The sequence below is a fragment of the Coregonus lavaretus genome, assembly GCF_964263955.1.
Source record: "Coregonus lavaretus genome assembly, chromosome: 22".
In the NCBI taxonomy this organism is placed as follows: Eukaryota; Metazoa; Chordata; class Actinopteri; order Salmoniformes; family Salmonidae; genus Coregonus; species Coregonus lavaretus.
Window position 1 is genome coordinate 24158312 of NC_140009.1, and position 22319 is coordinate 24180630.

Genomic DNA, 22319 nt, shown 5'->3' on the forward strand with positions numbered 1-22319 from the left:
ACAGATCTGTGACTCGACACACAGAAGCAATGGTTCGAGTGCACTAGTCTGAGATATTTATCTGTAAATGGAGATATAAAAATATTACAGGTCAATCTATCAGGTGCACAACTATGGCAACGTTCTGTCACTGTGACAAAAAATAAACAATCAAAATGCCGCACTTAAACTCATTTGACATTGTCCCTGAACCGTGATTGAAACTGAAAGCTATATATTTTAGTCATTTAGCAGACGCTCTTATCCAGAGTGCATACATGTATTTTTTATTTTTTTTCATACCATATATGTCAGCGCTTTGACTGAATTGGGACAAAAATCTACTGGAAAACATAAAGTGAAAAGCAACTGTTTCATGTCTCGCAAAGAGATCAGCTAGCTAGAATATTAATTAGATTAATGACAGAAATGTTACTTTTAAGATGTTTTAAAAGAAAAGAGAGGGTCTGGATGAGAGACAGAGATAGAAGAAAGGATGGAAGAGAGAGAAGTTGAGTGGAAGAGAGATGGATAAGGAGAAAACAGTATAGGGACTGAGTGGTTGTTACTCTTTATGGCAAAACTATTCCTTTTCCATCCCCGAGAGATGGAGGATGTTGATGATGGCTGCCAGTCAGTCAGTCAGTTAGTCAGCCAGTCAGCTAGCCAGTCAGTCAGTCAGTCAGTCAGAAATGCACCTGAACTCACAGGGCTGTCCATTGCAGAGGAAATGCAAGGCAGGATAAATTATTCAATGGGTTTGGCTGCAGAGAGCAGAGCAGAGTGGTGAGCAGAGGGAGGCTGAGGCAGGTTGTGTTGTCGACGGGCGGATGGCTGGGCTCGGCTCAACCTGCCTCCTCGGATAATGGCCCCTGAGCCACAGCGCCAACACTGATTTATTGCTTGTGGCATATCAATTACAGCACCGGCCACAAAACTGGGGCCTCATACTTAAGCAAATTTATACACACTGCATCTTTAACATGGAGGTCACATCGGAGTCTGTGTGAGAGAGGCAAGCCACAGGCAGCGACAGTAACACACCGCATATGATTTATGATTTTTATTTGGGATCCCCATTAGCTATTGAAGAAGCAGCAGCTATTCTTCCTGCGGTCCACACAAAACATAGAACATGACAAAATACACAACACTAATGGACAGGAACAGCAACACACATTTAAACTAAGAACACTACGACTAAAGAACAATATGACCAATTTAAAAAAGAAGAACAAGAAACAGAAAATAAAATAAAAAATAAATAAATAAATAATATTAACTGATTTTATTGCCTGTCTGAGTTACTTATAGCATAGGTGTCTATCCATCCTGTTCTGTCTATCGATGTTTGACAGATATGCAAACACACACAAACACACTTATGTATGCACACACATACAGTATGCACTCCCAAGCAACAGTATAAACATTAAGGTTACAGCTTTGTGTATGCAGTGAAACATATACATACAGTCTGTTTCTCTAACAGGATGTATTAACGTGAGATGCACATGGAGGTATAGGGTAAAGCATAAGTGTGCACTCAAGTCAACATTCTGACCCTCTCAGATAAATATTCCAAAAGGAGGTTCTATAGCAGATTAGGTGATATGTCCAAAATATCTTATCACAATATTTTTTCACATTTTTGATGGTATGATGGTATTTGACATATTTTATGTTATTGAATAATACAAGTTATACATTTGCTTTATGAGTAGTGCATGACATACATTCTGAGTGATTTCAATGGGGCTCTCCCCATTCTGATTGTTTTATACTGTTCAATGAAACTTCAAGCAAAAATAATTTTCAGCATTTTCATACATTTCTGCATTTCCTGCACTCATTTGAGATCATTTCCACACTGCCACGTAGGGCTGCACGATAAGGGTAAAAAATGTAAGCCTTATTTTTAACCAAATATTGCAATTGCAATTTGACTTGCGATTTATATTAAAACACTTGGGTGAACTGTTAGAATCATGAAAATATAATTATTATTCTAATTCTATAGTTAGATTATAATAGTGGGCACTTTGAATACAGTGTTGTTTGACATGACAACGAATGTAAAAGCCAGGGTGTCACGGTCGTCGATGAGAGAGGACCAAGGCGCAGCGTTACGAGCGAACATATTTATTATTTAAACGTACACACGAACAAAACAACGAAAACGTGACGTCTATGGCACAACATGAAACCACACGAACAAAATCCCACAAACACAAGGTGAACACAGACAGTTTAAATATGGCTCCCAATCAGAGATAACGAGCCGACAGCTGACACTCGTTACCTCCGATTGGGAGTCATTGACCAAATAAGGGAAACACAAAACCAATGACCACCCAACCAAAACAAAACACAACCAAAACGAACACACCCTGGCTCAAAATACAAAGTCCCGGAGCCAGATTGTGACAGTACCCCCCCCTAAAGGCGCGGACTGCGACCGCGCCTCAAAACCCCAAATAGGGGAGGGCTGGGTGGGTGTTGCTCCTCGGAGGCGGCTCCGGCTCCGGGCTTGACCACCACCCTACTTCAATCCCCGCATAACGGCCCCGATCCGATCTGACCCAGCTGGCTGGATCAGGACTGACGACGCGCACCCCTGGCTTAGCGCGTGAGGCAGGAACGGACCGGACCTGGCTGACGATACGCACCCTAGGCTTGGTGCGTGGAGCCGGAACGGACCTCACCAGGCTGACGCCTCGCACCCCTGGCTTGGTGCGAGTAGCAGGAATGGGCTGGACCGGGCTGACGACTCGCACCCTTGGCTTGGTGCGAGTAGCAGGAACAGACCGGACCAGGCTGACGACTCGCACCCTTGGCTTGGTGCGAGTAGCAGGAACAGACCGGACCAGGCTGACGACTCGCACCCTTGGCTTGGTGCGAGTAGCAGGAACGGGCTGGACCAGGCCGACGACTCGCTTCCCTGGTTTGGTGCGAGTAGCAGGAACGGGCTGGACCAGGCTGACGACTCGCACCCCTGGTTTGGTGCGAGTGGCAGGAACAGGCCGGGCTGGGCTGGCGACGCACACCGCAGGTCTGGTGCGTGGAGCAGGAAGAGGCCGGGCTGGGCTGGCGAAGCGCACCTCAGACTCGGTGCGGAGCGCAGGAACGTGCCGGGCTGGGCTGGCGACGCGCACCACAGACTCGGTGCGGAGCGCAGGAACGGACCGGGCTGGGCTGTCGACGCACACCGTAGGTTTGGTGCGGGGAGCAGGAATAGACCGGACCGTACTGGGGACACACACCACTGGCTCTACACCGGGATCTGGAACGGGCCGGACCGGACTGGCAACACACGCCAGTACCTCTCGCCGTGCCTCTACACCTACCATCCCCTCTTCTACCAGTGGCCCCCGTAACCTGGCGGCCTCCTCTGCAACCCCGCTGGACCGCTCCATAGCGGCCTCCTGCTGCCCCGACGTCGTGAGCCCCCCCCTAAAAATTTTCTGGGGGTCTCTCCAGGCCTCCAACATTCTCTCCCATCTCTCGCTCCTCTGTCTCCAACCCTCTTCACTCAGCTCCTCCATGGGCTTGACCCAATCGAAGCTGCCACGGAGATCTATTAGCGATGGCTCTTGGACACGCTGCTTGGTCTGGTCTTGGTGGGATTTTCTGTCACGGTCGTCGATGAGAGAGGACCAAGGCGCAGCGTTACGAGCGAACATATTTATTATTTAAACGTACACACGAACAAAACAACGAAAACGTGACGTCTATGGCACAACATGAAACCACACGAACAAAATCCCACAAACACAAGGTGAACACAGACAGTTTAAATATGGCTCCCAATCAGAGATAACGAGCCGACAGCTGACACTCGTTACCTCCGATTGGGAGTCATTGACCAAATAAGGGAAACACAAAACCAATGACCACCCAACCAAAACAAAACACAACCAAAACGAACACACCCTGGCTCAAAATACAAAGTCCCGGAGCCAGAGCGTGACACAGGGAGGAGTTATTGTGACAGGGTGGGATCAAAGTGTTGGTCAGTGTTTCTTAGGGGACACTATCATCTTTGGCTACATTAAAATGTTTTCTCTTAGGTAACATGTAGCTAACATATTCATGCTTTGCCTATTCCTCTTTCATTTAGAAGATACTGTTCCACAAACAACATGCTGATTTAGGCCTTCACCATCACTGGTATCAGGCTGTATTAGCTAGCTATGTTTGCTCTGACTCAGTAAATGTTTTATCTAGCTAGCTAGCCAGCTAACTAGCGATTAGCGGCTAACACGATTTAGCCACAACTTGCAAAGAAAAGACAAACTAGCTGTTTGCAGACAGTAAGAAACACAAAGTGTAATAATTATATAACGGTTGTGGATGTATATTAATAAGAAAAGTCGAAACAGCATCGTTGTAATCAACATGTTGTTGCATCCATGTGCGCCTGACTTTGTCTGAAAGTATGAAAGTAGGCGGGGGGGTTACAGGAAAACCATTTTCCTGCAATTGTACACTGTTTCTTACCGGGAGCAATCCATATTTATTAACAGAACGAAACTATTTTCTTAGGTTTTGCCTGAATAAATTATATTGAAAAAGTGTTTTAATGACTAGATTACTAATCTACTACTCCCTTCCCTGAAAATCCCACCCCCAATAACTAATTGACAGGTATGAAACCCTACCAACCCTAGCTACTTTATACAACAACAACAAAATGGTGAGCTACTCATATACAGCATGCATATGTTGTTATTGTGTAGGCCTGATTTGATGAATAGAAACTAAGAACTGCATACATACTATAATTGCGTTTTGGTTCTTAAAACCACACATTTTGAACAAAAATCATTCTACTATAGCCTACCACAAAGAACAGCACTGCAGTGATCTGCAAATGTGGATCACTAGTAGGCCTACTGTATATAGTAGTATTGATGGCTGTCAGCCCTATGACTTGATGGGGCGGCAGGTACAGTGGGGAAAAAAAGTATTTAGTCAGCCACCAATTGTGCAAGTTCTCCCACTTAAAAAGATGAGAGAGGCTTGTAATTTTCATCATAGGTACACATCAACTATGACAGACAAAATGAGAAAAAAAAATCCAGAAAATCACATTGTAGGATTTTTTATGAATTTATTTGCAAATTATGGTGGAAAATAAGTATTTGGTCAATAACAAAAGTTTCTCAATACTTTGTTATTTACCCTTTGTTGGCAATGACACAGGTCAAATGTTTTCTGTAAGTCTTCACACGGTTTTCACACACTGTTGCTGGTATTTTGGCCCATTCCTCCATGCAGATCTCCTCTAGAGCAGTGATGTTTTGGGGCTGTTGCTGGGCAACACAGACTTTCAACTCCCTCCAAAGATTTTCTATGGGGTTGAGATCTGGAGACTGGCTAGGCCACTCCAGGACCTTGAAATGCTTCTTACGAAGCCACTCCTTCGTTGCCCGGGCGGTGTGTTTGGGATCATTGTCATGCTGAAAGACCCAGCCACGTTTCATCTTCAATGCCCTTGCTGATTGAAGGAGGTTTTCACTCAAAATCTCACGATACATGGCCCCATTCATTCTTTCCTTTACACGGATCAGTCGTCCTGGTCCCTTTGCAGAAAAACAGCCCCAAAGCATGATGTTTCCACCCCCATGCTTCACAGTAGGTATGGTGTTCTTTGGATGCAACTCAGCATTCTTTGTCCTCCAAACACGACGAGTTGAGTTTCATCTGACCATATGACATTCTCCCAATCCTCTTCTGGATCATCCAAATGCACTCTTCAGACGGGACATGTACTGGCTTAAGCAGGGGGACACGTCTGGCACTGCAGGATTTGAGTCCCTGGCGGCGTAGTGTGTTACTGATGGTAGGCTTTGTTAGTTTGGTCCCAGCTCTCTGCAGGTCATTCACTAGGTCCCCCCGTGTGGTTCTGGGATTTTTGCTCACCGTTCTTGTGATCTTTTTGACCCCACGGGGTGAGATCTTGCGTGGAGCCCCAGATCGAGGGAGATTATCAGTGGTCTTGTATGTCTTCCATTTCCTAATAATTGCTCCCATAGTTGATTTCTTCAAACTAAGCTGCTTACCTATTGCAGATTCAGTCTTCCCAGCCTGGTGCAGGTCTACAATTTTGTTTCTGGTGTCCTTTGACAGCTCTTTGGTCTTGGCCATAGTGGAGTTTGGAGTGTGACTGTTTGAGGTTGTGGACAGGTGTCTTTTATACTGATAACAAGTTCAAACAGGTGCCATTAATACAGGTAACGAGTGGAGGACAGAGGAGCCTCTTAAAGAAGAAGTTACAGGTCTGCTTGTTTGTAGGTGACCAAATACTTATTTTCCACCATAATTTGCAAATAAATTCATTAAAAATCCTACAATGTGATTTTCTGGTATTTTTTTCTCTCAATTTGTCTGTCATAGTTGACGTGTACCTATGATGGAAATTACAGGCCTCTCTCATCTTTTTAAGTGGGAGAACTTGCACAATTGGTGGCTGACTAAATACTTTTTTCCCCCACTGTAGCTATGTGGTTAAGAGCGTTGTGCCAGTAACAGTAGCTCAATTGGTAGAGCATGGTGCCAGGGTAGTGGGTTCGATCCCCGGGACCACCCATACGTAAAAATGTATGCACACATGACTGTAAGTCGCTTTTGATAAATGCGTCTGCTAAATGGCATATTATTATTATATTATTAATCCCCGAGCCGACTAGGTGAAAAATCTGTCGATGTGCCCTTGAGCAAGGCACTTAACCCTAATTGCTCCTGTACGTCGCTCTGGATAAGAGTGTCTGCTAAATGACAAAAAAAAAAAAACCTAGCTAGCTCATTGTATTCACTATACCTGTGTGTCATTGTGATCCATGTGGATTTTATATGTTCAATGTTGTTTTTTATGCTCCTTTGCTGCAAAACCAATTGCCCTTTGGGACAATAAAGTTGAACTTGAACTACAATTGAGAATCTTGCCTTTTTAAGATGAGAGGAAATTAAAGGGTTTTACATTTGAACAAATCTACATTTACAGGACCAGGCTACTATAAATTGTCATTCTGTTTAATAGTGGCCTTTTAAACAACACACCACAGTGAGTAGGCTACATACTTGACAACTAATCTTAAAGAAACTGAATAATAATGAAAAATATGAGGAATAACAATTGTGTAGTCTCAGCAAGCACATTACTTGACCGTTCCGCTTTTCCGCCAACATGGACTTTTTTTGGCGCCATTGTTTGAAGTGCTGTCACCATGAAAATGTTTAAAATTAACTTGTCTCAGCAGCATACATATTTGATGCAACGAGGGTAGAAATGGCTTATTTGGTCGATATTAGGCCTACTTACCAAGCCAAGCAGAGCTGTTTTATCGACATACAAATAGCCTGTGCTTTTTCCTTTTGCGCATAGGCGCATACAAATACATCTTGGCTACTTTGTAACCGTGAAGTGGCGACTGTGCATATGTGGCTCAGCCAGGACTGCTACTTTTGTGACTGAATGAAAACCTTTTAACAATGATTGTAAAAATGCAGAATGGTGTTAAATGCCTGTAAACAGCTTGGGGATAACATTTATTTTACAGATTTAATCATGTAATATTAGGCCTACTGATTATTTCTCAGTATATGCGAGCTACTCATTGACAGCCCGCGAGCTACCGAACATGCAGTTTTCTGCAACGGTGCAACTCAGAGTCAGAGTCTGCCTTACAGTGAAGCCTAATCAGATGTGCCCGTGCTCATCGTGGTTCTAACAGCCAAAGTGAAATGCTCCTGGTGCACGCTGCTAAAATGATATGGACAACACCCTGAGTGCATCAGACATGAAACAACGATACAAATGTAACAACAGCACAACAAAATAGATAAACCGTTTTCTTTTGCAGGTGCCTTTTCGTTTTAAACACCAGTGTTGCAACTTGTGCCTTCTAACTGCGCGTAGCAAAACTCACAGAGCGTGGCAAAACTTTCAAGTGGTCAAACCATTCATCTTGAGGCGACAGCGGAAAGGGTGCGAAATGCAATCTGTTAATTATTATATCATATATAAACTGGACATATCTATTTTAATACAGACAATGACAAATTACCCAATGGATCATGATAATTCTCTGGTAGAAAACATACGTTTGCACCCCTATTTTGAAAGTGGGGGTGCAGCTGCTCCATTTGCTCCATTAATAACTGTGGTCCTTGTGTGACGGGGCAGGGCTAGGTCTGTGTGGAAACGGCATGGAGCGAAAGAGAGAGGGAGCGGAGACAGACGACTCAGGTTACGGAGTAAACTATAAAAATGGACGTTACACAAGGCAAGGTAAAGTAAAAACCCAAACTTGTCCATGCATCAATACCGGTATATAGTCAAATACGGTATCCTGCCAAGCCCTATGGCAGATCAGAACGGATTTAGCCAGATACTTCAACAAGACTTCTATTTAGAATTCATCTACAAGGCCTACAGAGAGGCAACTAATAGTTCAAATCATATTCACCTCACACTCCTCTGGTGGCATTTCACAGGCTTCTGGAGTGAAGGAGGAATAGATGGAGTGAAAGGGAGAGAGGAGGGGGATTGGTCAGAAAACATTGCCCAGCTTCCCAGCTGCAATACTAATATGTACACAGGGCAAGCCTCTCAATCCAGCCTAGCAAAATCCATCATAACAGGAGTTTGTTTCTGATGAGAAGGCAAAATCACTGTATGAGCAGCAACACAAGTCAATCTGGCATGAAAGTCCCAAAGTAACGAGTGCAGCGGTTTAGCAGGATGAGGTCGGGCCAGAGACTCAATCAGGGCAGGGACGGAGGGAGGCAGGGAGGCAGGGAGGGAGAGAGAGAGAGAGAGTGAGAGAGAGAGAGAGAGAGAGAAAGGCTGTAGAATTTGTCTTGTTCTCAAGAATCACCTGGCCTTCTAGACGTATATAAAGAGCTGACAGGGACAAAGAGATAAAAAAAAAATACAACTGCCAAATCTGCAATTATTATTATTTTTGGGTTCTTATTCAGTGTGCTGTTATTGGGTTCTTATTCAGTGTGCTGTTATTGGGTTCATGTTCAGTGTGCTGTTTTTGTGTTCATGTTCAGTGTGCCGTTATTGGGTTCATGTTCAGTGTGCCGTTATTGGGTTCATGTTCAGTGTGCCGTTATTGGGTTCATGTTCAGTGTGCCGTTATTGGGTTCATGTTCAGTGTGCCGTTATTGGGTTAATGTTCAGTGTGCCGTTATTGGGTTCATGTTCAGTGTGCCGTTATTGGGTTCATGTTCAGAGTGCCGTTGTTGGGTTCATGTTCAGTGTGCCGTTATTGGGTTCATGTTCAGAGTGCTGTTATTGGGTTCATGTTCAGTGTGCTGTTATTGGGTTCATTTACGGGGAGGGATAGCATGTGAGAAGGTAGGGACATATTTCTGTGTGTATGTTTTGATAAGGTTTATAGAGTGTCTTGTTGTGGTGGAACAGATTGATATCTCTGTTAGGCTGGGCTCTGGGGGGAGGCCGGGGCTCCTTGGCTGTGTGCTGACTGCTGACTGAGGCCATTTGGGCATGGGGCCGTACGGCTGTTATAGTAATAAGGCTGTGTGGCTGACTGTGTGGCTGGCTGTGTGGCTGGCTGTGTGGCTGGCTGTGTGGCTGGCTGTGTGGCTGGCTGTGTGGCTGGCTGTGTGGCTGCTGATGTTGTCCAGTGTGCCTCTGCTCGCCATTCAAGGCACTGATTAGAACACTGTACTCCATTTACACTGTACTGCATTCCATGCCTGACACAGTGACCTCACAGACAGCTGCTTACACACACACACACACACATCCAAAACACACAGGAACAGCTTCATGGGGTAACAGGTGCAGCTTACCAGACACACAGTCACTCACAGTGATAAAAGGCGGGGGTTCAGACAGAATCAGTGAGTCAGAATCTTAGTAACTATGTACAGTATTCATTCCAATCCTCCTGAGTTGAGGGATTTAAAAGGATCAAATATCCTGAACCAGACTGGACTCACGTCCACTACCAGTACAGACCAAACACAGGACATTACAGACCAAACATAGGACACTACAGACCAAACACAAATACATTTACATTTTAGTCATTTAGCAGACACTCTCATCCAGAGCAACTTACAGGAGCAATTAGGGTTAAGTGCCTTGCTCAAGGGCACAGACAGATTTTTCACCTAGTCAGCTCGGGGATTAGAACCAGCGACCTTTCAGTTACTGGCACAACGCTCTTAACCACTAAGCTACCTGCCTCCCACACCTCCTACTCCAATTCATGTCCTCCAAGTCTCCAATCAAGTAAGTGCTGAGAGTGCTGGATTGGAGAGGCTAGTTCTAGAAGTGACGTTTACTAGCCTTAATACCCGTGGCAACGGCAGTGGAAAAGCACTCCTAAAAACACAGCAAACTGTGTGCCTCTGCGAAGATGGCAGTGCCATAGTAAACTCAAGGCACTCCAAGGAGAAATCTATAAAAGAGAATCACCCGCTCCTTTTACTCTGCTGTAAAGGAGACTGCCTAGCCTGGCTATTTGGCCTGGCTCTTAAAATCCCCGGTCGCCTGACCTGCCAGTAAAGGTAGAGTCCAGTGCGCGGGCTATCACACTGCAGGAGGAACACTGCAGGAGGAACACTGCACAGCACTGCAACAACAGGAGGGTCTATAAACAAGAAGGGGATTTGAATAGATCAAGCATTCTAGAAACCAGCAGTGTAACACAAGCATTGTATGCACCCACACTGGCCTCCACACCATACACCATGCATTAATGTTGATCCCAAATATGTGTTGTTATTGTTATGTTACCTAATAACGAAGGAGTAGAGGGAATCTGTGAGGTATAGCCATAAAGCAACCACCCTCATGCAGAATAGACAGTGCCAACACTCTCTTCTCTTCTTATAAGGTAGTCTAATAGATTTCTGACAATTACCTCATTTTATAGCAGGTGCTATAGCGCCACAGCACTCATAAAAAAGGTTTCAATTGCACTGACTGAAGTCCAAACTAAGACAAATGCCCTTATTCTTCCCTAAAGCCTGGGTATCTATCCAGTTTCCATTTGTCAGAAGTATGGCAGTGCTCTCTCTCTCCCTCTTTCTCTCCCTCTCGCTCTCACTCCCTCTCTCTCTCCCTTTCTCTCTCACCCTCTCTCTTTCACCCTCTCTCTTTCTCTCCCTCTCTTTCTCCCTGGTAGAAGAGGAAAGCGATCCCTGATACAGGCTGAGCCTCCTCTCGACCGAGCAGTGCAAGCCTAACAGGACCCACTCATTTTCTTAAATAACACAATTACCACACTGCAGTTTGGAGCCAGTTTAGATTATCTACAGCAAATTCCATGATAAAATCCAGCATTTCGGGGCTTTTTGAAGCACTTAAAATACTTAAGTGATTGTAGCTCCAGGGTCCTCTTTAGCATACAGTCAAAGAGAGGGATTTCAAATCCCAGAACAGGGCCTGTGAGGGCAGCAGACTGTTTCCTGCTTTCCTAGGTTTGTCAGCACACATTCCTACTGGACAGCATCATCAGGCACTGTGCATTCTCCCTCCACTGGCCTATTTACTTAAGCATTTGTGTGTGTGTGTGTGTGTGTGTGTGTGTGTGTGTGTGTGTGTGTGTGTGTGTGTGTGTGTGCATTGGTGTGCAGATGTATGGGTTTGTGTATATGTATGTGTTATGACACTAGCTATCTGATGACAGGACAAATAACACATTATACCTAGATATTCTCACACACACACACACACACACACACACACACACACACACCACACACACACACACACACACACACACACACCACACACACACACACACACACACACACACACCACACACACACCACACACACACACACACACACACACACACACACACACACACACACACACACACACACACACACACACACACACACACACACACACAGAGAGAGAACATGATGAGTAGGGCTGTGGTGGTCATTACATTTTGTCAGCTGGTTATTGTCATGCAAAATAATAAAATAGACAGGATATTTTTCCCATTCCGAGCGAGTGCACATATGAAGTGACTATGTTGAGCTTAAAAGTGATAATCTCAAAGAGCTCCTATATGCTATATAGATTTAGAGTTATTTGGCAACTTTAGTTGTGAATGATACAAACCTTAGAATGTCTTAGAAATCAAAACATTTATGGCCTGCATAATGTGTTTATAGACGATTAATGACTTGAGAAAGTCGCAAAAAAAGCTTGTGCTCTGTTCCTTGCCTCAGGCTTCACAGCTGTTCTCTCATCAAGTGATCATATTTTCACCCATCAGACTATTCTCAATTGAATCTTCTCTTTAAAAATATGTACAATTTGTTTTGATTTAGAATGGCCCATTATCAAATGGGCAGGAACAGGGGCATGGGAAAAAATATGTCATCTGTATGCACTCGAATAGCAAATTTTTTCAATGATGCCCGGCATGCTGCTTTGGTTTTATAACGGAGCTTGTGCTTAATATGAGCAGCTGAGAAATAAATATAAGAACACTTATTTCACTCCATGCATCAACCACTGTTTGAGGAGCATGCTCTCGCTGCATGACAGGTGATATTCCAAACTGTGTATGCCATGGGCTCTCCAACCCTGTTCCTGCAGCTAACCAGTGCTTCATTTGGGAAACCAAGTGAAATATGTTCGGTAATATCAATAGTAACATGTTTTCGCAACGAAACATATTTCACTAAACTGTTGACAGCCCGTCTGTGCGCTGGAGAAAGGAATAAAGGAGAGAGAGGAGGAGACGGAAACGCATGGTGGTGAGATATTCTATATAGCTAAAGGTAATGTGTCACCCAATTAATTATGAAAATATAAAATGTTCCCTATTACTAGGCTATTCAAAATCAAATACAAATTCACTAATTGTAGGCTAACTGAAAGCTGCCCTGCACAATCAATGAGCCAACAGGGCTATACGTTCCCTCCCAGACTCATGGATATACATTTTGGAGCATAGCATACTCAAAGGCGATTACTCGAATTTGTTTAATTTCTTAGTATAGGCTGGACCAGTTATGTACCAAAGACATCTTAAATCAGTTTTGTTGTATGTTTTTCTGCCATGTGTAATATACGGTAGACTATGTATTGTATAAGGGCACAAACATCATTTTAGTTCAGGGTCTTTTTTGGGCTTGGGCTCATAAGCCTATGCGTATGCATAAGCTGTAATATGCATATGTATGTTTTGAATTAATCATCACCTTAGAAAGTGCCGTCCATTTAGTTGTATTTGGCTTTGAAACAAAATCCACAACAACCATGTTTTAAACTCAGTTTCAACCTGCTGTTTAACTTCTTTCTTCAAATTGATCATCACAGTGAGGTGAGTTTTAAAAGCATGATACTGTTTTGATGATGTGTTGGATCTGATTTTCGATTGGATTTGTATTGATGTCAGAGTGGTTAGAGGGAGAATAGAGCCCTGAGTACCAGGCCATTAGGACTTGATGGTAGTTAGCAAGTTGAGTACTACCAAAGAATGCCCAGAGTACATTATAGGAGATTACTGTAACTCAACGGTCACGTGGAATTTTACTGCGGTCATGACTCATGACTGCCGGTGTGGCGGTAATAGGGTCACCGTAACAGCCCTAATGATGAGCCAGTAGATCTGTCTGACAGGCTGTAGGAAGACAGTAGACGTGTCTGACAGGCTGCAGGGAGGGAGACAGTAGATCTGTCTGACAGGCTGTAGGAAGACAGTAGACGTGTCTGACAGGCTGTAGGAAGACAGTAGACGTGTCTGACAGGCTGCAGGGAGGGAGACAGTAGATCTGTCTGACAGGCTGTAGGAAGACAGTAGACGTGTCTGACAGGCTGCAGGGAGGGAGACAGTAGATCTGTCTGACAGGCTGTAGGAAGACAGTAGACGTGTCTGACAGGCTGCAGGGAGGGAGACAGTAGACCTGTCTGACAGGCTGTAGGAAGACAGTAGACGTGTCTGACAGGCTGCAGGGAGGGAGACAGTAGACCTGTCTGACAGGCTGCAGGGAGGGAGACAGTAGATCTGTCTGACAGGCTGTAGGAAGACAGTAGACGTGTCTGACAGGCTGCAGGGAGGGAGACAGTAGACCTGTCTGACAGGCTGCAGGGAGGGAGACAGTAGACCTGTCTGACAGGCTGTAGGAAGACAGTAGACGTGTCTGACAGGCTGCAGGGAGGGAGACAGTAGACCTGTCTGACAGGCTGCAGGGAGGGAGACAGTAGATCTGTCTGACAGGCTGTAGGAAGACAGTAGACCTGTCTGACAGGCTGCAGGGAGGGAGACAGTAGATCTGTCTGACAGGCTGTAGGAAGACAGTAGACCTGTCTGACAGGCTGCAGGGAGGGAGACAGTAGATCTGTCTGACAGGCTGTAGGAAGACAGTAGACCTGTCTGACAGGCTACAGGGAGGGATACAGTAGACCTGTCTGACAGGCTGCAGGAAGACAGTAGACCTGTCTGACAGGCTGCAGGAAGACAGTAGACCTGTCTGACAGGCTACAGCAGCACAGATCAGTTACGACCAGGAGCCGCCTATAAGACCCAGCCACGGAGAGGAGGAGGAAACAAGGGAAGCCACCTGCTGAGGGGAGGAGGGGTTACCAGTCAACTGTAGATGTGTTCATGCAGAAAGGTAGCCTGAGAACTCGCCTCACCGAGCCAATGTTGTTGTTTGGTTTGTATCTTTTCACTGTGAAATAGCACATCACTAGTCTGGGTACGAGTCTGTTTAGCTATCATACCACTCCTTGCCACTCCTTATCATGCTAAACATCTTTGACATGCAGTATGACACAGAGTACAAGGAGTGGAATGTTATCTAAACAGACTGGTACCCAGGCTAGCACATCACAAGGCTCCCTGGAATGTTTCCCTGCCTCTCCTCCCGTAGATTATTATGGTGCTCCTATCCTGCTTAAAGTCACACACGATTCAAAGAGGATATTAGGAAGCAGTGATTCAGGTTCTAGCTCAAGAACCTAGAGATGAGTGTCATGCTTGATTAAATGCTACCACTTGAGGTGAGCAGACACACACAGGGACACACACATACACAGGGACACACACACACACAGGGACACACACATACACAGGGACACACACATACACAGGGACACACACATACACACACAGACACACACACACAGGGACACACACTTACACAGGGACACACACATACACACACAGGGACACATTCACACACAGGGACACACACATACACAGGGACACACACATTCACAGGGATAGACACACACACACACACACACACACAGCAACAGGCACACCAAGATGCACCCAACTCCATTGGAAGGAGGGCATTCATTTTTAATGCAGGGTCAGAGTCTCTCGGCGAATATTCACTTAGATAAATCGTGTGTGTGCGTGACCGTGTGTGTGAATGTGTGCTTACGCACAAGCGTGTGCATGCAAGCGTGTGTGTGCGTGTGCGCGTCAGCGTTTGTGTGTGTGTCAGTCTGTGTGAACACGTCTGTGTCATCCCCGGCGCTCCTGTGACCTTTCCAGTGGGGTATTTCAGTTCCTGCCGTCTAGGTTTGTGCTAACACAATTACAGCAGGCTAATGAACAGAGCACCCAGATAAAGTACCCGCCACGCACACTTCCGCTTAGCATTTCAATCTCCTTTAAAGGCTACATTTGCATCTTTAATATAAATGAAATTCCTCATTAATGTGCAGATGGCTGATCAGATGTGAGTAGGGTGGCAGCTAGCCTAGCGGTTAGAGGGTTGGGCCAGTAATCAAACTTTTAGATGAAAATGTACACAATTTACTCTTTCCCCTGGCCTCCCTCCCTGCACTGCCCTCTGAGCTTTGACCATGTCCCCTGGTATTAGCCATGCTTGCTTTTCAAAGGACCTGTGAAGAGATTAAACTAATACAGACCAATAGCTTGGTGACATTCAACAGGATCTGTCCATCTGTCCAACAGGAAGTCCATTCTAGCCACAAAGCCATTCTACCCACAAGTCCATTCTCTGAAATGTCTATATTTTCCATCTAGGAGAAATGTGCTATTGTGACAGTGATTGACCATAGTGGACCCAAACGAAGATTCCAGAAATGGAAGATTCCACTGTGGAATGCTTCAGGGCTCTCTCGCACGGGGCAGCTCTAGCCTCGTGATCTGCCGGAAAACTGGGTCTGGCTGTGGATGTGGTTCTGATTAGTGCGGCTAGGGCCTGAAAGCATTCCAGCCATGCACGGCCAGAGCCAGGGGAATAGGGGATAGGGTTAGCGCAGCTCCCCGCCTTATTACACTTTATACAAGTGAATAAAAGAGGAACTGATGACAGCCCACACCTGTTTCCTTACTGACCCCGTACCCCCTACCATCCCTAGGGGAATAACACTCTATTGGAGTTAGACGGGGCGGTGGAGGAGGGGGGTTGATCTCTGTCAGGTTGGTAGCCTGTGGTATGTGGTAAAGGCCGGTAATTCAGGCAATTCATCCAATCAAGCAATTAAGTAAATTCAGCACACCTCTGAAATATAAACAGCCGTGGCCCACTTGGGATTATAAGCCTGAATATTATAGCCATCTGTCTGGGTCTATACCACACTAATGTACTGACACTCATGTAGGATCCGGTTATACTACCACATTACTAGAGGCATTTAGTAGAATCTACTTCAGTGAATGAGTACTTAGGGAGAGAGGGGAAGGGATGCAGAAACAGAACAGACACCCCGATTTTCCCAACTCTCCACGGCTCTCTGTTTGTGAGCTGGAGCATTACATAAACACCCCCACTAATCAATGAGCAAACATTCAGGAAACAAAAACTGTATTTTACGTAAACCAACATAGCATTCCCCAAGTCTCTATACTGCTGTGTTAGTTGTATACAAATACACACCAGCATTTGTTTTGGTTGTAACAGTTTATGAGAAAGCCCTCCTGTCACTCAATAGGGGCGGGGCTGAGACATGACATGGGGGTGAATTTTACATTTTACATTTTAGTCATTTAGCAGACGCTCTTATCCAGAGCGACTTACAGTTAGTGAGTGCATACATTTTTTCATACTGGTATTGGTGGCCCTGACACAAACAGAGAGCCAGAACTATTGCTCCTGGCCTGCTCTCTCTTCCTCTCGGCCCAAGTGATCCACACATCACGGGAGTCTTTCAGCCACGGACGACTCACAAGGAAATTGGGAAGAGTCCGCAAACCTGGCTAGGATTGGGAGAGGACAGACCTTAGATAAACACTCCAAGCCAAACACACAAACACACACACACAGACACAGTCATGTAAATGACATGGACTATACAGGAGTTGTGTGCAAACAGTCCCACTAATATGTGCACACAAACACACACCGAACAGCCGTCGTACTAGCTACCATCCCACAGTAAAACATATCAATCGTCCATGACTGGGACTGGGGACATTCAGTCAGGCATCCTAAAGGCCACCATACAAAGGGGGTCATTGGGGTGTGAGAGCAGGGCCTGTGAGAGGACTGGGCCTGCCCTGCTGTGGATCAAACCCTGCATAGCTCTGCATAGCTGTGACTCCAAAGACTTTAAAATAGCTCTCTCTTATCAGGCCTGGGGTTAGCAGGCTGATACAGAGCTGTATATGTAACGACCAACACTACTAAATACCCAACTTGAGATGGGATCATACTGTCAAATTACACAGGCACCAAGGTGAGTGGACGAAGACATCAACTGTGACTCAGTTACACACAGTTACACACAGTTACACACACACACACAACATCTGTCAAGCTGTGTTTCTCCTCCCTTAGTCATACAGATATAAATAGAAACACAAACAGACACGTAAAAAGAGCTCAAAAGATAGCAAAGAGAGAAGTTTATATTTATTGACAGAAGTCTCTTAATCTCACTTTGTGGCCGTCTCAGTATCAACCAATTATTTTTCCTAAAAATCCCCTGGAGTGAGTGATGTGCTAAGCCCCTGCTAAACTTAAAGCTAAAGCGTCTGCTCCAGTGGTCATTGAGCCCAGAACCACTGGAGGGATTTGTTAGGCTAACAGCTGTTTGGGTACTGCAGTTAGTTCCTTCACAAATAAACAAGAGAATGATGGCTACATCATTCTCCAATAAACACCCCAGTTTGAGGCTCGCTAGCTTCTCTCGCTTTCCTTTCCAAACTGGGAAATGTGGGAAATGTGGGAAAAGTGCTAAAAGTACAGGGCGCGCTAGCCAGCAACGTGAAGGTAAAGTCAAACACCAATGTTTTTGTATGTTCAACGAGAAAATAGCACCCTGTCAGTAATTGTCATAATTCTTGGTTTGGCGATGCCAGCTGCATGTTTGAAATGTTGTCTTTGAGATGGCACTGAAGATTCATTTGGGCCTGAATGGATGTCTCTTTTCACTAATTTTATTTGATTGTGTTTTTTTTTATGTAACCAGAGGGAAAACATCTGACAATCGTCAGCCCAGTTCCACTGTAATGTGATTGAGGTCTAACGTGGCAGTAGGTGACCAACTGAAATGCATGTGTAAACAAACACACAAGCACAAACACATTCGGAAACCGACTCCCATGCAGGTATAGCCAGAGGCACACAGCTGGTCTTTTCTCCTTCTCCCCTGAACTGTGATAGTTAGCAGGGAAACATGTGAAGAGAATATCATCAGGGGGAAGGTATGTGAACCCTGACCCCTGCCCACGACCCACAGCAGGCCAGGGCCCTCTATGCGCTGCCAGTATAATCATTTCCAGAGCAGGCCATTCAGACCACCAGAGAGAGGGTGAGGGGAGAAGGGGGCTTCAAAGCCGGCTGGGTAACGTTTGCACACGCCAGGTCTGTTAAAGAAATCACGCTGCTGATGTTCGACAGAACAGGCCATGTTTCTCAGCCCATGTATCCCTCCTCCTCCTCCCTCTCCACCTCCACACCGCCGCTGGCTAGCTTCTCTCCACACCATGTCCAAGCAGCACATGTTACAGGAACACAGAACACTGCCTAGGCTAGCACTGCATCCCTGTATGTCATAGCAACACCAGCTAGCTACTAGACTAGAGCGCAGCGCTGCTCAGTGACACAGAAAAACCAGTGGTATTGAAGAAGCACTATTCATCCGTGAAGGCCTGGTGAGTTATAGGTCACCCAGCGTGGTAACACTGAGAAATGCCACTCTTCATCCTGCCCTTTCATTTAACCCTTTCAAATCCCCACAGACGGGGTGCACGTTTTCACACATTCTTCTGGCGATGCGTGGTGTCCATCAGATGCATGGCACTAGGAGGTCTTCTGCTCTGACATGGAGAGGCAAAGATTAGAAACCCTATGACCGCCTCAGGCCTTGTGGTGTTAGGGAGAAGGGGGCTTTGGACATCACCGTGATACATCAGGAGGAGTTAATCAAAGGGAGAAGGGAAATATCCTTTCCCTGGCGTGTAGTGGTCTGTAGGATAACCCTTCCCTCCCAGAGAGATCAATAGGCTCATTCAAATCCTTTAATGGGGTATTAATTAGGAGATTACTGAACACCAGCCTGTACTTCACCCCTCCTCTGTCTGCACTGCAGCACTCACTGGAGACCACTGCATCAGGACCAGAACTCAACCACAGCTCACCTCACACACCGCTGGTCCAAAGTCAGTGGAGAACACCGTCAGAGGACATGACCACATCTAGACCAAAACTCAACCACAGCTCACACACAGCTGGTCCAATGTCATTTGAGCCTAAATAATGGCTTTGACAGGGGATAGGGTCATCACTTTTTGACAGCATCTCGTTTGATTTAAACAAAACCTTCCATACATATCTGCCAATGGAAGAAGTGGTAAGAAAGTTACTTTTTGGACCTGAATGCCAAAACATTTAAATCAATCAAATAAAATGTTATTGGTCGCATACACCTATTTACCAGATGTTATTGCGGGTGTAGCGAAATGCTTGTGTTCCTAGCTCCAACAGTTCAGTCATATCTAACAATACACAACAATACACACAAATCCAAAAAGTAAAAGAATGGAATGAAGAAATATAGAAATATTAGGACAAGCAATGTTCGTGTGTGGGATGTATAGACAATATGGACAGTATATGGATAGAATATGTAGTGTATCTGAAGAATATGTCACTCTCAGGATATAAAGGTGCTCAAAGTTGATATATTTTGCATACCCCACCATACCAGGAGACATCCATTCTTAATCACTGGAATAGATAAACGGTTGAGTTTGAAATAATTTAAAAGCTTACAAACATGTTGTAGTTTAGACCCTAATTTACATAATCTGAGATGTATGTGTTGTGCCCGCCATCGGTTGGCAGAACATGCTCTTAAATATAGGCTGGGTGTCATTTAAATCATAGAAATAGAATTCATAGAATGGAGCTATCCCTTCAGACCACTGCAATTTAGCTGGTGCGCCATTGAAATATACATTGAATTGAAATTGTATTTTCTAATTATTACCACAAAGATTTTCAGGCAAAACATGACACCCACCCTGTATTTAAGAGCATGTTGTGTCTCAACCTCAGATGATGTAAAATAGGGTCTTAGCTACAATGTATGCAAATATATTAATTGACGTTTAAAGTGAAACAATTTACATTTTTATTTTTGGGTTAAATATATAAAATAATTTGACAACCGTGTTAGTAAGCTTTTAAATTATATAAACCTCAACCGTTTATATTTTCCAGTGATTAAGACATGGATGTCTCATAGTATGGTGGGGTATGCAAAATATGTCAACCTTGAGTATCTCGATCACCTAAATATTCAAAAAGTCACTTTCTGAGCACTTCTACAATTGGCAAATATGTATGGAAGGTTTCTGTCAAAAAGTGATTGAATTCAAATGGTTTATCCAATAGAGACCTAGACAAAGAGGCCCCAGAGCTGTGAGAGTGGTTAACAAGCTACCCCTCACCCCCTTTCCCAGGCCCAACCCCCTTCTGAAGGCACCATCCCTCCACACTTTTAGTGTTTTGATGACACCAGATGTCAGTCTCTTCATCACAGAGGCAAACACCACTGGGGAGGACGGACAATAGCCGTAGACAGACAGACAGAGGGAAGGGTGTTGTTGCTGCTACGTGTGAATCCTTGTGTCGATAAATAAATAAACACAGGGCCGTTTCCAGCCACAGGGGGTGAAATAGGGTCTCTAAACCCAGCTAAGGGAGGCTAGTGTTGTGCGAACACCCCCCCCCTCCTCCCCCAGAACCAGGGTCTGTCCTCCCTGTCCTGTCCCCACAGGGAGCTGATTTGTTGGGCTGGTGGTGTCCGTACGGCCGGGCTTTCCCAGTCCCCAGGGCCAGGCTCCTCCTGTGATTCACTCTCTATTAGTCTTACTTACAGCCCTGGCCTGGCCTGCTGAATTATTAACATCCCTCAGTACACAGAGCAGCAGCTTGGTAATAGACTTAATGCAGTATATCGGAGAGGAGAGAGAAAATGACTCAAAATAATCCATATGTAATAGTAGTAAATTATCAACGCATAAGACAAAATGCTGAGATCTTGTGAAGAATAAACTACTGACTTTGCTTTAGTTTCACAATGGGGAGGAATTTATAGCAGACTGTTGTGTGGGGGAAAAGACACACACAGTGTACTGTAGACACACAACACAGTGTAGACGCACACACACACACACACACACACACAGTGTGTAGCAGCAAGTGTCTTAGTGTAGTGGTTTTCTCATTAGGAACCCCGACCTGCCTGGAGCAAAGTCTCAGCTGAGATCCCTAAACAAACACTCTTCAAAATACATTTGGGGAAGAAAAAACAGCATTAGCCGGGAAATGTGTTGAGTGAATTCATCTCCATGCATTTCTACAGCCTCCTCTTACAGACTGCTACAACAGCAAATCTGCAGAGCAAAGTAACAAAAGCTTATGTTAGGTCGCAGAGACAGCAGGCAACAGATGGTAGAGTGTGTGTTGGCCTGGACCTACGGGCTGAGAGATATGCTGATGTTGAAATAGAGATGGGCCCTGGAGTACGGGGAGGGGGGAGCTTTCCAGGTGCAAAGCTTTCAAAGTTCCTTCCCACCAGGTCCTAAGCACCTGAGCTAAACAGGGTGGCCTACTGGCCTTAAGGCCTCAGTACCCAGACCAGACCAGACCAGTCTCTGTGTTCCTATACAGAGCCAACAGCAGGGCAAGTTAGGATACTATACCAGATAAGAACACTGAGCCCTGATAGGGCTAGGCTAGCACTATGTTATCAAACCACTTCAAGGTCATTGGAAGAGCCTTTTTATTATTGGATGAGTGTAATAATAACTTACACTTAGAGGGACTTGTGCTCATACACACACACACACACACACACACACACACACACACGGTCACTTTTGTCTTTGACTAAG